Source organism: Chionomys nivalis, chromosome 6 (genome assembly GCF_950005125.1).
Source record: "Chionomys nivalis chromosome 6, mChiNiv1.1, whole genome shotgun sequence".
Classification (NCBI taxonomy): domain Eukaryota; kingdom Metazoa; phylum Chordata; class Mammalia; order Rodentia; family Cricetidae; genus Chionomys; species Chionomys nivalis.
In genome coordinates, this window is record NC_080091.1 from 91799202 (window position 1) to 91816573 (window position 17372).

The window sequence follows — 17372 nt, forward strand, 5'->3', positions numbered from 1 at the left end:
CAACAGAGGATACATTTACAAAACTGCGTAGAAATAGGATTGCCAGATGCCACAGGGTTTTAATATATCCCAATTTAGCCGTATAGATTCAACTACACATGTCCAGAAAATACAAGAAAAGAGATGTAAGGAACAGAAGGAGGAAGTGAGAACAATGGGAAAGTGCAAGCCACCCCACGGCGATGCCTGCTCCTGCTCCCCACTCAGCACAGGAGGGCCGCAGCTTTCTGCAGCTGCAGTTCTGCAGCCGCTGAGTGCAGCCAGGCTGGGATGAGATGGGGTCTCACGGCCCTAGTGGAAGCTCAAGAGCCTGAACACCGTGATCCAGGCCTCACAGATCCTCAGCACAGAGGATTCCTGTGGATCTGACAGTATCTGTTCTATCCTGGGAAAGAAAATGAAAATCGGCAACATTGGCAAAACACTGCAATTTACAAGGTGTTTATGGGGCTTTCTAGAGTAATTTTGGTCACATCCAAATGTCGCCATTTTTTTTTCAAAGAGGGCAAGACATCCACACCAAACTCATTTATGAGGCTACTCCATCACACACAGCATGTTACCACAGACACCCGGCATTTAACTGAATACTCTGTTCTCTCTTGCTTTCTAAAATAAACAACAGAAACAAAACTTTGTTTTGTAGGTGTTCCTAACATGCTATTTTGTCAAGCATGTTATTAATATTTTATTGGTTAGATTTCCAAAGTCCAACACATAGCCTTCCTATACAGTTCACATTATAAAAACATACACAAAGAGTTCCAGCCTCCTTCCCCAGGAATTAAAGGAATTCTTTATTAGTGATCCAGGTTCAAGGATCTTGTTTTGTAAAACAGAAAACAAACTAGTGTAGCATGACTGTGTATTTCAAGCCTAGATGGAATCTCATCCCCACGTGCCCCTGCCTCACACATGCACAAAGAGATACATGTCCATTCATGTGGAGGCAAGTGTACAGACACAGAGAATCACTTCAGAATTGTACACAACACCCTGTACAAACCCAGAACTCTCACACCTCTTCCTGAATTACTTTCCTGGCTTTCTCTCTGTTCCCTGCATCTGCTCTTCCTGCAACAATATCACACATTCCATCCATGAAAGCAGAGTTTCCTTTGAGAAAACAAATCAGGTCATGATATCATAATGTTTGTACTTTGTCAATAATTACTCATTTACACTCAGAGGTAATTCCAAAATATTGGGCCTGGCCTAGAAAGGCCTGTGTGATCCCCTCTACCGTTCCCAGAATACTGCCTTCATGGCTTTTAACGGCTAGCTCATCCTCAACTGTGAGTCTACTCAAATGTCACCTTACCCCCAAGGACACACGGGAGTGTCTTGCCTGTCCCTCCCTTCCTAGGCATCATACTGCCTTCTCTGCTTTTGTTTTTGTCTCACTTGTTTATCTGTGTCTCCCACATACCAGCACCCTTTGTTGCTTTGTTTCTATTCAGGGTACAGAGCAGAAGGGGCATGAAGCGCTCTCAGATGCATAGCTGTGTTTTAGTGCATGAACAACCCCGAGATCCAAAACTGTCAAACAGTACGGCACTAGCTCTTGTAGACCAGGCTGCCCTCAAACTCACCAAGATCCACCTGCCTCTGCCTTCCAAATGCTGGGATTAAAGGTATGCACCACCACTGCCTGGAAGAAAATGGTTTATAAAAAATGGATCATGTAGCTTCAGATTCACACAAGAGTCTGGATGTAGAGAAGACTTTGCAAATACAAACATTAACCAAGAACAGTGCACAAGATGTGAGAATGAGATTCAGGAGCTTGGCTTTTTTTGTTTGTTTGTTTTGTTTTGTTTTGTTTTGTTTTGTTTTGTTTGTTTGGTTTGGTTTTACAAGACAAGGTTTCTCTGTGTTGCTCTGACTGTGCTGGAACTCGCTCTGTATACTTGGCTGGCCTCAAACTCACTGAGATCTACCTGTCTCTGCCTCCCAAGTGCTGGGATTAAAGGTGTTCGCCACCATCACTGGGCTTCCAGGAGCTTGTTTTAAGGAAAAAAGCATAAATACTAATTAATGAAACTAAAGAGTGAAATATCTTTCATTTGATCCCACTTACCCATACCCTTCCTTTATGTGATGAACAAATCAAGGGTAAGCACGTCAGGCCTAAAATTGCAAGGCATCTAACGGAGGTCGCGTCAGTGCCGAGATGAACTTCAGGAACCTAAACCTGTTGCCAGAAGTGACTTCATTTATTACAGTAGTTTGCAAGAGCCTTGGGTTCTCACATGCTTCCCTTGCTGCCTTTGAGGCCAATTTCTCTTGTTTCTTGTCCCTCTGGGAGCTTCCCTAGAACAAACGCATCACCCAGACTGGAAGTACCTCTCATGTGCTCCACTATCAACCTAGACAAAGCCTGTTCATGTCATGAGTTCCCTGGGACCCACTACAGAAACTGGCATTCAGTAAACACTCAAAAGTTAAATAAATAAATGGTAAATTGGCGAATAAAGAATGAAGAATAAGACAGTCCTTGTGGTACACTAGAATTGACCCCCGCAGCTTCAAGAATTCTGAAAGGGGATGAAGAGATGGTTCAATAGTTAAGAGCACTGTTCTTTTGAAGGATCCGTGTTTAATTCCCTGCACGCATGTAGTGGCTCACTACCACCTGTCACTCCAGTTCCAGGAGATCTGACACTCTCTTCTGACCTCCACGGGCCTGCATGCATGTACAAAGACACACATTTAAGCAAAACACCATACACATAAAATAAAGTTTTAAAAACATAAACACTATCAAGAGCACTGTGTGAGAGTTCTAAACCATTTAAGTTGCTAGATGCAGATGGACACCGAATTCTTCCATCTGAACTTGATTTAAATGGAGTGGTTTAAAGAGAAACTGGACTTCAGGGGAGGGTTGTGGAGAGCTTGGGGGAGTGGGATGGTTGAGATGGAGGAAGGACGGATATGGGAGCAGGGAAGGAGATATCTTAATTGAGGGAGCCAATTTGGGGTTGGCAAGAGGCTTGGCTCTGGAGGGGTTCCCAGGAGTCCATGGGGATGACCTCAGCTAGCACCCTGGGCAGTGGAGGAGACGGTGCCTGAACTGGTCTTGTCCTGTAGTCAGACTGATGACTATCTTGAATATCACCATAGAACCTTCGTCTGGCAAGGGATGGAGATAGAGACAGAGACCCACATCAGAGCACTGGACTAAGCTCCCAAGGTCCAGTTGAAGAGCAGAAGGAGGGAGAAGATGAGCAAGGAAGTCAGAACCACGAGGGATTGGTCCACCCACTGAGACAGTGTGCCTGAGAAAATGGGAGCTCACCAAATTCAGCTAGACTGGGACTGAACGAGCATGGGATTAAACTGGACCCTGTGAATGTGGCTGATAATTGGAGTAGACTGAGAAGCCATTGATAATGGCACTGGGATTTGTCTCTACTGCTTTTTGGGACCCTAGTCTATTTGGATGCACACCTTCCTAAGCCTAGATGGAGGGGGGAGGGCCTTGGACCTCCCACAGGGCAGGGTACCCTGCCCTCTCTTAGGACTGGAGGGGAAGGGAGGGTGAGTGGGGGAGCAAGAGGGAAGTGGGAGGAGGGGAGGAAGTGGAAATTGTAATTGGTATTATTTATAAAGTAATAAAAAAAGAAAAAAGTTAGAATGTTTTTGCTGAATGCTGCCTTTGGTAATCCTTGTTAACCATAAACAGTCCCCAACCACATCTGTGAGGGAAACAAGGAGAGAGAAATAAAGCACAGCAGTTAAGGATGGGAAGTTTAGAATGGGCACCAACAGGGCGTCCTGGAGGACTCAAGGTGATCGCTTTGTACATCTGAAGCTCAATTACTGAGGAAGCACAAAAAGGTCCTGTTGCCTGATTATTTAAAATTAAATTGTTAAAAATGTCAGACAATGGACAACTAGAGAAACGTATGTAAATGCCGGACTACATCATAAACCTCAATGTACATTTTATGTTGTAATAAATATTTATGAAATTATTTACATTTGAAAGAAAAAAGACTCATGAGAATGATAAAATATAACCTCTGTATTTGCTTTGTGTTTGTTGTTTATCTAATATTTTATTTCATTTAATATTTGTGCAGAGAATGTGTTTCCTGGTAAGGAGGTTTTATTCAATTGTGGAGGGAAGGTTTTTAATCCACCTACAAATGTTTCCTGCCTTCACTTCACCATCTGAGCAATGAGGGGAAAAGACAAGTGAACTTGACACCCTCAGCAGATAAAAACCTGATGCGGAACTCCCTCTGTGTGCGGTCATTACCATTAATGGATAAAGAAACTGCTTTGGGTCTGTTGATAGGGCAGAACTTAGGTAGGCAGTGAAGACAGCACTGAATGCTGGGAGAAAGAAGGTGAGGAAGCTACCTTCTCTACACCAGGGAGAAGTGATAGTTTTAAGAAAGCCAATATATGGCAATTACCATTTGATCTAGAAAAGTCCAGAACAAGGAAATATAAACATGCATTGAATAATTCCTTCTTTATTAATTAAATCAGTATGACTAGTCTTTTTAAAAAAGCATCAAACACTTAATTTTACAAACACATCAACTTAGAAGCTCCTACATTCTTCTACACCGCTTGTCCACAGTCAACTTCTGTCTTGAAAAACAGTATCCAGGAGGTTTCCACAGCTAAGTCTAAGACATAATGGGGTTATGCAAACAATGGAGATACAGCAGACATCTGAATTTAAGGGACAGAAGGAGAAGCAGTTCCTCAGATTCTCATGACTGCTAAGCCCTGCCGAGGGAACCCATCTCTCTAGGCCTCCTCTCTCATAAGAGCAACAGTCTCTAGGCGTAAGGATTAGAGTCCTCCTTGTTCCCCTATGAGCATATGTTTTAAGCTTGCACAAAAGCCTTCATGAAACACTGCTTTCATATTAGGCTCCTTTAGAGGGTCCAACCTGGGAAAATCCAATGTTATCGATTCCATTACCATTCCAAGCCTCTCTGTGGGGCTAGCCTGTTATTCAACCACACTTCAAAGGACAGACAAGTGGGCAACTTGACTGAGACAGCCATTTGTCTGCACTGAACCTTCGGGTTCCCCTTCACATCAAAGCCTGGGGTGCTTAATGATTTCCAATAAGAACCGCTTCCTCTTTGTCAATTAATCCTGTGGGCTGAACACCGCCGGGCTTGCTCTGTAGGACCAGGAAAATTATTAGGCTCCCTAAGTGTATAAATCTAGACCTAATCACTGAACCTCAATTACTTGCACAGTGGTTTATCGTGCCGAAGTACTGACAAGACAACTTTTTCATTAGAGTTTGGACAAGCTAGGGAGTCAATGTCAGAGTAGAGAGAGAGAAAAAAAATATCCAACTTCTGTTCTCCTTTCTCAAGATTATTCCTGTCAGAATGGGCTGTGAATTGTCAAATCACGATTTTTAAGGAGCTCTAATCACCCTCATAATTTGAACAGATTTTAATTCTCAAAATCATTCATTCATGCTTTACTTTAGATAGCCAAATAGCAAGCTAGCTTTACTATAATGGGATATACTCAATTATCTTTCATTCGAAAGAAAAAGAAGTCCTACACATTAAAAATGGAGATTTTTACAAATTTTCTTTGCCTTGGTCCAGTTTGTTACATAAGTGAATCTTTTTATAGCAAAAAGAGACACCAGAACATCTCTGCGAAATTCTGTCTTTAACAAAGATCAAGGCTTACATTACATAGTTTACTACTTGGTATGTATTCTCTCCAGATAGACCCTAAGCCAAAATAGGAAACCCAAGCCTTATAAAAGAAAACATGGGCAAATAAATGTGCAGTCTTGGATAGGAAGTGACTTAATAGGAAAGAAAGCAACCATATAAAATCATAATGTAGACTTTAAACAACATTTTCTGTTTGTTCAAAAACTGTCTTAAGACAATGCACGTGTTAGACAGAGGTCATGAGATCTTTACAAAGCATCTATCAGCCAGAAGATGTCGGTCCACAATAAAGCCCTCCTAAATCTTAATAATAAAAAGTAGCAATATTAACTGGACCATATGATTTCAGAAGTATCTTTCAATGTAAGATATGCAAAGCTTCAAGGATCACATGAAAATGCCCCAGCATCACCGGATATCAAACAAATGGATACTTAAATGACCATAAGATATCACTGCATACACATTAGCATCAGAAACATTTACAAGTGCTGACAGCACCAAGTGGTTGGTGAGGACCTGGAATAACCCAAAGCTTCCTGCAGTCTAGAGTGTGTTGTAGTACAAACACATGGACCAAAGGCTTAGCCATGTCATATAAAGTTAAACATTCTCCTACTCATATCTACCAATTCTAATTCTAGATTCTTAATAGAGAAGTGGAATCCATATGTTCATAGAAACATTTGTACGGCAATGTTAATGTGTATGGTTTCATATTAGTCCTAAACTGTAAATAACTCAAATGACATCCATCAATAGATAAGCACATGGAGCAACTGCAAACCCTGAGGGAGGTGGTGGTAAAGGAACCTGCATATGTGCATAGAGAAGAATGCACGGCACTACCACGAGGGAAAGAAGCTACGTCCAAATGGGTCACTGTGTGATCACATCACACACAGCACTGACTAAACATGCGCCATCCCCCACAAGACCTGCTACTTAGGGGAAGGTATTAGCTTGAGTCATCTAAGATGCTGCAAATGTCTTAGATTTTGATGGCTATGAGCTCCACACACAGAGACACTTGTCTAAAGTCAGGAACTGTTTACCTAAGTGCACCATCGTTATCATCATAAAATGTTCTTCAAACCCATTTACAAGAGTGAGCTCGAGTCAGTACGCTCGCCTTTTGCTGTATTACTTGTTGGCAATTCTGAAATTCCTTTCTCTGTTCTTCCACATTGAGCAAACAAGCATCAACACTCACCACATGGGAAGCCAGGTATCTTAAAGAAAACTCGACTGCATAGTGCGGTTTTGAATTGGAGACGTGTGAATTTAGTTTGCAGTCAATACACAAACAAAATCAGACATGTTTATTTGTGCTTCTAGATGGCCTAGAAGATTGAATTACTGCTACTCAAAGTTGTATACACCTTGGTTTCTTCTTTTCTTCCCTTTCTCTCTCTCTCTCTCTCTCTCTCTCTCTCTCTCTCTCTCTCTCTCTCTCCCTCCCTCCTTCCCTCCCTCCCTCCCTCCTTCCTTCCTTCCTTCTTTTTTCTATCTTTTTTTTTTTTTTTTCCAGAGAGGGGTTTCTCTGTGTAGCTCTGGCCTACCTCTGCCTCCTGAGTGATGGGACTAAATGTATGCTCTACCACCGCCTGACCACACCTTGGTTTCTAAATGTTCCTTTCTTCTACATAGAGCCAGTGCTCCCCGATTAAAATCTGATTCCAGAACTTGGCCACAGAGTATTAGAAAACAAATTAACATTAAAGAACTATGGAGTAATATAAAAAAACATGAGGTGGCTCCTGCTGGCCAAATATGGGACAGTTTGAGCAGCTGAATAAATGATAATAATGGATGGTATCCATAGATAAAACACACATACACCATTTTATATAAGTTTTGGCGCATTTCAGAATGTGTGACTGTGTTCTTTAATCAACACTTTATACAGAGTGAGGGATGACTCTACATGCTTGTGTGTGTGTGTGTGTATGTGTATGTACATGTATGCATGCACCTAATTATTATAATAAATCTGTGAAATATATGCCATGTTATTTCTATATCATAACTAGAGAAGAAAATGGTGCCTGTAGTCCTACTGGTCATTAGTAGCTATTTAAAAATAAAAATGGGTGTCTGGACCTACATAACATAAGCAAAGACACCGTGTTCATAGACACCGCTCTATCATTGCTTCTCAGAGATCATATAAACTCTGTTATACAGTAGCCCTATGCATTCAAAAACTCCAGAACAAAAGGTAAGTCATAAACAAGACTCAGTGCTGAAATCTAAATATTTAGATTTTGATTTTTGATATTTTTGTGGGCATAGCTTCGGGTTATGGATCTGTCACTCAAATTTGCTCATTTTGATATCTGTACACAGATAACATTTTGAGTGTTTTGTCTCCAAGACCTTCCACGTGAAGGTTTCTCTCCCTGAGGGCTGTGCTAGCTGCAGCTTTGATCCTGATGCCTCCTGGTTCAGCCTGGATTTGTGAAGAGCAGTAAAGAATATAACCATGACAGAGCAATATTCTCAATCTGGGCCCAAAAGGATCTGTTTTTTTTATGAATTGAAAATGAACAATGAGAGCTGTAAACTGCTTTGTGCTTGTAAAGAAAAGAAGCTAAGGAGTGCTGTCATCTTGGTGGGAAAATTACAAAGACCTGGGGCTAAGGGTTCTATTATAATGTGAGTGGTATGTGCTCAATTACTCCAGATTCCAGCATCTATAGTCACCTGGTTAGGTCATCTAGACATCCCTAGACCCTGGCAAATCACTCATGCAAAACTCAAACAAGACTTTCCCAGGCTGAGAAAAACTAAAATACTGAACAATGTCTAGCAAAGACTCTTAATTAGCAGTGGAATTACCTAAGAGAGATGAAAGTCACGAGAATAAGGATTAGGAATTATTATTGTATTTTCACAGTCAGAGACATTGCTTCACAAAGCAATTGCACACATGCACACACATGTGCTTGCCTGTGCACACACACATACACTCAACTTCTCATCAAATGCATATGTAGTCTTGAAAGATATCCTTTAGAAGTGGTGCAGCCATCCAAAAGCAAAAACTGATCTGCAGGAATCCAGAAAGGGAGACAGGAACATCTTCTACACCCAGATCAGAGAGGGACACAGATCAGAAGGGGACATGGGAATATCTACACCCAGATCAGAAGGGGACATGGGAACATCTTCTACACCCAGATCAGAAGGGGACACGGGAATATCTTCTACACCCAGATCAGAAGGGAAACAGGAACATTCTCTACACCCAGACCAGAAGGGGAGACAGAAACCTCTTCTACACCCAGATCTTTAACTTTCAGTTTTCCCTTTTTCCTATTAAACTCTCAGCGGCACCCTTAGGCTTACCCGGCACATTATCTCGTGTTTCCTGGGGTTTCCCCCATAATGAAGGCATGAATAATGGAACAGAGGGCTGGTAGCTGCATATTTCCCAGACCAAAACTTCAGGCTGTGTGCCATAAAATAAAATGCTAAGAAGAAATTAACCAACCATTGGTGGGATGTTCTCACAATATTTACTTTTCGTGGAGCTTTGTTAGGGCTTCGCTAATTTCAATGTAAGTGGATGTCACTTGTGAAAATTCTAGTATGTTAGCACAACTTAAACCACAGCCTGAGCATAAAAGGAAGGCTGCAGTGGAGACCCAGGATGTGACTCAGTAGTAAGGCTCTTGCCTGGCATGCACACAGCTCCAGGTTCCATCCCAAGGACTGCAGGTATGTAGGTGTGTGTGCATGTGTTGGGAGCACAAGGTCCTTGCCCACACAGATCCAGGGAAACCAGGAATATTAAGCAGGCAGAACTGTCTTTTCAAAGGAAAAGATGAAAAACCTTTCATACACCCAGAAAGCTGAGAATTGAAAGTGATTAACTGGTGATCTGATGGGCCAGGGCGTATCAAGCTCTTCTAACCAGGACCAGAGGTAACTAACAGCCCAAGAGACCTCTACCCTATATGTACAAGACCAAGCCACATCCTCCCCTAGGCCCTATATCTAGAACCCATCTTTTTGGAAGATATGACATGTACCCTGAGTTGAGTTCTGATGTCATTGTGCTTCCATGTACACTGGGAATTGCAGTACATCAGGAATCCTTTTTTCAGAATTATAATGTGTTTAAATATATTGACAATAAACCACCTGGCATCAGATTACCAGAAGTTTGATCCAGATTGATGTGGTCAGTATAAACCAAATTTTCATTCTCTTGTCTTTGGGGTTCATTTTCCTGCTTGCTGTGACACCTGCAGGAAGCCCCTCATGCTTGTAACTGCGTGTGTATATATATATGTACATATACATACACACATATATACATATATATATATATAAACAAAAATAAATATGTGAATTTTAAGGACTGTAGGGAGTTCTGGTTTCTATGATGAACATGAGGTTTTAAGAATAATTAAAAATGAGACACAATAATATCTAATATAATAGAAACAGGTAGCCGATTTCCAATTAGAAAAAAATCACTTCTCAAACAACATTTAGGCTTGCTTTGTTGTTCAGAAGCCATTCCAAATCTTGCATACTAATAACCCCATTAACAATAGTTTCATCATTAAAAAAAACCTAAATCATCTAGACTCAGCCATTTCTTTCCTCTCTTACATATGCCAAGATCTCATTCTTCCACAGCTAACACCTTACTTCACTTTGTCCTATTCCTGCCCCTCCACGCCTTCAGCAGCTTCATTGCCCCGCCACAGGGCTGCCTCCCTTTCCTACACATCTGAATGATAACGTCACTTTATCCCCAATGTCAAAACTTCCAAGGATCAGCCTCTCAAAGTTGGTGCCAGGCTGACCATCATTTGACACTAAGTTTTATACTGTCCAACTGCACAATGTAGGTTCAAAAGCAGCCTCATTTACAGACATCCCTTTCTGGCCTGATTAGCTACCCATGACCTCTCCAGAGAGTTTCCCATGAGGCCACCAGCCAGGTCCCCACCCTGACATGCAGTGCTCACTTTACCTTCTCCCACTAAAATCAGCAGTAACAACATTGGAAGCAAGCAAGTTAAATGACAAGGGGGGCATTACTTCAGGGGTCAGGGGTGTGGTTCAGTATACGATCTGGCTTATTATTAAGAGGAAGTTAGATAATTTAGCCACTGTCCTGATTGATTTATTGTCAACTTGACTCAGGTTAGAGTTATATGAGATGAGGGAACCACAGCTGAGAAAATGCTTCCATAAGATTGTACTATAGGCAAGCCTGTGGGGCATTATCTTAATTAGGGATTGACATGAGCGTGTCTAGTCCATTCTGTGAAGTGCTATCAGTGGGTAGGTGGCCGCGGAGTATATAAACAGGTTGAGTAAGCCGTGGAGAGAAAGTCAGTAAGCATTGGTCCTCCGTGGCCTCTGCTTCAGACCCTGCCTCCAGGCTCCTGCCTTGAGTTCTGCCCTGACTCCTTGTGACGGACTGTGGTGTGGAAGTGTTGGTGGACATAAACATGTTTCTCCCTTGCTGCTTTGGTCATGTGTTTTGTTACAGCAGTAGAGACCAAAACCAAAATGAAATTCTTCTTAGATACTGAGTGAAGAGAGCCCAGGATGGAACGAGTCATGGTATGTATAAGGAGTCTCTGGACACTCTACTTGTCTGTTCTTTTGGACGTCAAGTTTTTAATTTTTGTTTGATTATGTTTATTTGTAAATATTGATACATGTGCATATCAAGGACCTGTAGCACATGTGTGCTTTCAAAAAATTCCCATAAATACTAAATTATTATCCCCATAAATACTAAATCATTATCACACAGTTTATTTTAAGAATGTGGCAATTCTTAAAAATGAAGATTCCTGCTAGTCACAGCAAGGACATTAGAAAATAAACATTATTTTTCATGGCAGAAAACAAATTAATCTATTTAAAAACACATGTTTTGGGTTTTCACAGTCAAAAGGGCAGAAAGTATCTCACGTGGAAAGGCACAAACACTGTTTCCTTTCACTTAGGCAACTTAATATAGCAAAATGCTATGCTGTGGGCAAGGTGTCTGTAAACCCAGCTCTGCCATTGCCTGCACAGCTTCCTCTAAAGACTTCCTTGTGATTTTGTTTTAGAATTTATGTTATAGGTGGTAGCTATTTGTTTCTAGCCAATATTTTAACCTGAGTTAAGTATTCCACGAAACTCATATTAAAGTATCTCTTTTAATTCATGTAAAAATAATGCTTGAAAAAGATAAGGCAAAACCATATAAAGTCATGAAGTAGTTCATGAGCTTTATTTAAATAAATTATTGGTTAAAACTGTGTCTTCTCTGCTTTTATTATCTTTTTCTGTTGGTTTTCTAATGAAGAGTTAGAAAGAAGGGACATAACTCTCCCTGGTGCTGCTGTTAAAAGAGAACGCAGGGAACCATGTCATTCTCAGTTTGATAAAAAAGAAATTCTTTTCTGTGCTTGGAGCTTTGACAAGGATAAAACTGAGTTTTTTCCTACTGGTCTCACAGCCTGCTAACTTCAAAGACAGATATTTTCTCATCTTGTAAATAAGTTTTCCTATTCTATCATATATTTACCATTTACACAATCGTAGAATTGTCCACAAATTCAATTATTGTACATATTAAATATTCGTTAGCATTAACTGGAAAAGAGGCAGTGGATATCTTGACCAAACTCACCAGGATCCCTAGGTGTTTAACAAGGTGAAGTATACCAGAGTTCTGACATGCAGAGCTAGTCCATTAGTACTGGGCAGTAACATTAACATTGCATTAGAAGATCAGCATCTAAGCAATAATAATATAAAACATTAACTGCTGAATCAGAATATTCTCAGTCACTGAATACCTTCCTGTGCTGAAGTCACACTTTCAGAGTACAATGCCACGTCACTGCAGTTAGACCATCAAGTAAAACCGCAACAGTGAAATGAACACTTGCAGTTCATCCAGGTTTACTCTTTCAGTAGGTCAAGATGTAGAATATTCTGTGGTGCTCCCCGATCCTGGTTAGTGCTGATCAAGAGAACAAAAAAGTGGTCACGGTGATTGGTGATTTTTTATATGGTTGAATGCATTTCCTTTGTAAATATGTTCTCTAAATTATTAGGCTGTCTTTTAAACTTGGTACACATGTCCACACTTTCGAGAAAGTGCCTCTGCATCAGAAGTAAAGGGAGAAAACCTTAACACTAAAGTATGCATAACAACTTTAGGCAACTGAGTAGTTTAATCACAACAAACCCTGGTTTCCCCCAAAAGCATTTAATGACTATTGATATGCTTCCCAATTCCAAATAAGTCTTCAGAAGCAAAACTTTGATAAAGAAAATATTGTCTACCAGTGAAACTATGCCTACCAGGTGCTAGATAGGAGTATGGTGTCCAGCCTAGCATCTCACCAATGCCAAGAATTAAGTATGATCTTAAAAGCTTTCTGAGCTTATCATACCAACAGGGAAAATATAAAAAAGGATTTTTTAACAATATAAATAAATAGTACTTTATCTAGATATTAAACCCAGCATGGCTAGAGAGCATATTCACAATTCAATAATACTCATCCTAGTTTTCCCTATGGACCTTGTGTCATCTTCTACAGATTTTCATGGTTTAATTGCTTTTTTTGTTTGTTTTTTTCTCTCATATTACTTCATACTAAAGGTTTAGTGCTTAAACTAGGAACCTTCCACTTAAGAGCAGAGTCAACGCCAAAGAAAAAAGAAAGCATGGGAGTATAAATGTTTGGGCACAAGAAGGGAGACCTAAATAATTGTGTCTTAGTATTCAGGCTTATCTTATCGACAGACTTGCAGACTAAAAAAAAAAAAAAACAAGGACAATGTTGTGTAAACCATAGCACCATGCAACCTTGTGAATGATAAGGAGACTCAAAACAAGTCAACAGTGGGCTGTCCCAAATTCAACACAGCTTGGCACTTACTAATGGTTATTTTCCTTCTCTGAATATTTTTCCATGAGAAAATTAGTGAAATGAGGAGTTTGCTAGTAAACATTGCTTAAAATGTGCCAAGGTATTCCACATTGTCCTCAGCAGAAATGCAAGCCATCCCCATGACCTTCAAGATCTTCCATACTGTGCTTAGCAGAAATTCAACACCTCTCTGTGACCTTCAACACTGACTAATTTCGAAGAACTTTATAAGACCAACGATGAACTGAAATGCTAAGATGAGATTCTCACTGCATATTTATAAACAGTCACACACGCAGCAGTGTGTTTTTGTACTTTAAATTACAAAAGGCAATACCCTTCAAATCACCTAAACTACATAGCAGTCTTTGCCACTGACAGCTGTATAAAAGGCAATTCTTCTTCACCTTTCCTCAAGATCTATAGTCAATTTAGTTTACACAACATAACCAGCATAAAGAAATATTGCTTTTCTTGCATACTGATAGTTTTCCCTGTCTATTTCAGGTTCTAAATACAAAGATTCAGCCATCAAGGAACTGAAAATACTTGAAGAATCTGTATGGAAAATACAGACTTGTTTTCTTTGCATTCTTCTTAAACAAATAGACATGTACAAACAAACATAATCACACTCGAGGCATTAGTAAGAACAAAATACAGCGTTTGTATGATGAACGATAGATGGGAAGAAGCACTGAGATTTCACCCATTTAAAATTCCTGGGTGTGTCGTTTTCATTTCAAAAATGACACATCATTCACAAATAAAATTATGCATAGGTCATCCAAATAACTGAGATGAAAACAACATGTACTTCCCCATTCACATTTGCTGTCTGTCTTGTTAAGAAGCTAATATGAGCTCTTACCCTCACATACCTCAGCTCTGTGATACTGGCCACAGATAGACTTCTATATTTATGTGTGTGTTTTGTTTCTTAGTGTCTAATAATAGGCCATAATCATTGAGTACATCCTAAGTTCTTTGAGAGCAATAGTTTTTGTTTGGTATAAGATATGGGCATCAACAATGTCACTGTAGGAGGAGTGGGCCCTCCTCCTACCTGTTGTCACATTTGTTAAATGAATGAACCTGAGTAAAAACTGAACACTGAAAATGTGAACTGAGTCATGGCTCACCTGTCAAAAGAAACAATTCCAGACACAAAATGTTACCAACTTGGAGGACCCACACAGAATATCAAGTCTTCAGCATCCAAAAGCCAAGTAATAGAAATAGGGAAAGAATGGCTGAGGAATAAATCAGTGTTGTGTCGAAAATAAACACATAGTGAGAGCACATGGCAGACAGAGGGCAGAGCCAAGCTCACTGATGGAGACTAAGGAGACAACTTGAGAGAATGGCAGTTGTAGTCAGAGGCTGCTTGTTAATTTCCCGGCCGCCCAAACTGAAGTAATCACACAGAAACTACTAATTACCAAACTGCTTGGCCTGTTAGTTTAGGCACATTCCTGGCTAACTCTTTTATCTTAATTAATTTTATCTCTATTAATCTGTGTATAGCCATGAAATTCTGTCTGGCATGTGTCTCCTGCAGTGGCCATATGGCTTCTCCCTGACTCCTCCTACTTTCTCCTCTACCTTTTCTTGGAATTTCCACTTTATTCCATTCTGCCCTGTGATAGGCCCAAAGCAGATTCTTTATTAACCAATGGTATACAAAGGGGAATCCCACACCAGCTGTAGATTTATAGGTTTAAGGAAAAGGTTTCAGAGTGATTGAAAGTGAACTAAATGGAAAATGCACAAACAGGAACAGTGAATCCATGCTGTAGGAAATCCTACAGCCAACAGCCTTTAAGTTAACCGCCCACTGGGGCATGACCTCTTTTACTATTTATGCCAATATAAAGCATGTGTCCGGCCTCTTTTCTGGCTGTGGGATTCGGTTTCTGTTCTCTGTTCCAGCAGAGGATTATAATTTGTGAGTCTACCCCTAAATAAATAACCATCTATTATTCTCAATTCTGAGCTAGTGTGGGATTTCTTTTAAGCATCCTTCATCAAATCCAAACTAGCATGATCACACCTCAAAACAGCAACAAGGAAATAGAGTCTCAGACATCTAGGACTGCAATGGTAGAGATGGGATATATTCATAAACAAATACACAGCTAAAATTCTTGACAAAGTCTCTTATAACCTCCTTAGTCTCCTTTCAAGGATATTATAGGAAAAGGAGATTGTGAAGTACTAAATAGCATGAAGGTTAAGGAGTTGGACAGAAGAATATTTATGTGTATATATATATATAATATGCATATCTATATTTTCCACATGTCAATGGTTAGTTTTATTTTTTTGAACTTTATTTATGTTTTACTATGTAAGGCTACTTTAGCATTTGGCTTGGAATTGTGAGACATAATTTTGGATACAATCACCATTTTCTACCTCAGAATTCTCTTGTTATTAAGATGTAATTTATTTACCATCTATGGAAAGCTATAAATAAATGAAAATATTCGAATAGCACATCTATACAGCAATGAAACACCCATCTGAATCCAAGAACATCTTATAATTACAATCTGCAATTGAACACAAGGACATAAAATCTTGCAAATTTGAGTTAGCCTATACATGGTCCACACATTTTAGCTCTTTGTCTTGGGAGATATGCATAGCACTTAATAAATTACAGAGCTGTAAAACAGTGTTTTCTTTGACTTACAAATATTATCAACAGAAGTCCAGCAGATGTCAGCCAGGAGGGTTCTAAGTTGAAGAAAAAGTGTTTATTAGTTCCTCGTTCAATTATTTTATCACTGATTAAGGACACTTGCCAGTGAATTTGACCCTGCTAAAATGACCCACATCTGAAATTGGGAACTAGAAATTGCTCAACCTTACATATGAGAATTAGGTAAGAATCAGGACAATGTGGAGAATGGTTGTCACATGCTGGTTCACTCAGCTGACCCTGAGCTCTTAGAAAGTTCTCTTTTTTCCTTGCTTCTTCTGTTAGCAGCCACACACTTACACCCCCATCAGTACTCTCCAACTGTCTTCTCTTCTCTGCTGATCAACAGACCAATGGCCTCTACTATAACCAGGCAAACCTGGTACCATGTGGTCTTCTATGTTAACCCCAGCTTCATGCCTGTTAGACAAGGTGACCAGGGGGCAGACCGGCATGAACTAGCATCATTCTACCATGAGAATCACATCACAACCTTGACACAGCTTCTTCCTGCACCTTAAATATGTTATCTAGAATTCTTCCACACAAAAGCTAAACTTACACAAAGTAGGTCATCAACTGTCACTTGACTAGAATGTATAAAAGGTGCTCAATGATCCCAACATCCTAACTGTTCCTTTTCTCTATGGTTTCTTTTCAAGTCATCCAAAATTCATTATTCCTTTCTGATAATCATTTTATATCCAATGACTGGTAGATATACAATAAAAATAGATAATGTATATATGAAGATATATAGATGATAGATGATATAGGTGAAAGATTGATATATTGGTGATCAATATAGATAGATAGATGATAGATAGATAGATAGATAGATAGATAGATAGATAGATAGATAGATAGATGTATGTTGCTATAACTTCTAATATTGTGGCTTCACAACCTCCCCTAGACTGGTTTGTTCCACCTGAACTACACAGTTCCTCTTAGTTATTCCTTCATCTGGGACTTATAAGTTTTTCATTTCCTAATTATTGGATCTGATATGCATAAGCTGAGCCAAGTTAGTTGTTCTTTTGCAAAATTAAAATTTAATGAAATTTACAATAT

The 17372-nt window shown here is 39.8% G+C and overlaps 1 protein-coding gene across 2 annotated transcripts in view; it reads right to left on the bottom strand.

Annotated features, from left to right (window-relative positions):
- The window catches only part of Arhgap24 (Rho GTPase activating protein 24), a 398083-nt gene that overhangs the window by 339667 nt on the left and 41044 nt on the right, over positions 1–17372 (bottom strand). Inside the window, exon 1 of one of the 2 annotated variants that reach the window (XM_057772994.1) lies at positions 12506–12601. The exons of the other annotated variant lie outside the window; for it this stretch is intronic. The gene's annotated coding sequence lies outside the window, so the exon portion shown is untranslated. Of the gene's footprint in view, positions 1–12505; positions 12602–17372 lie in introns of those variants that run through there. 2 annotated transcript variants of the gene reach the window in all.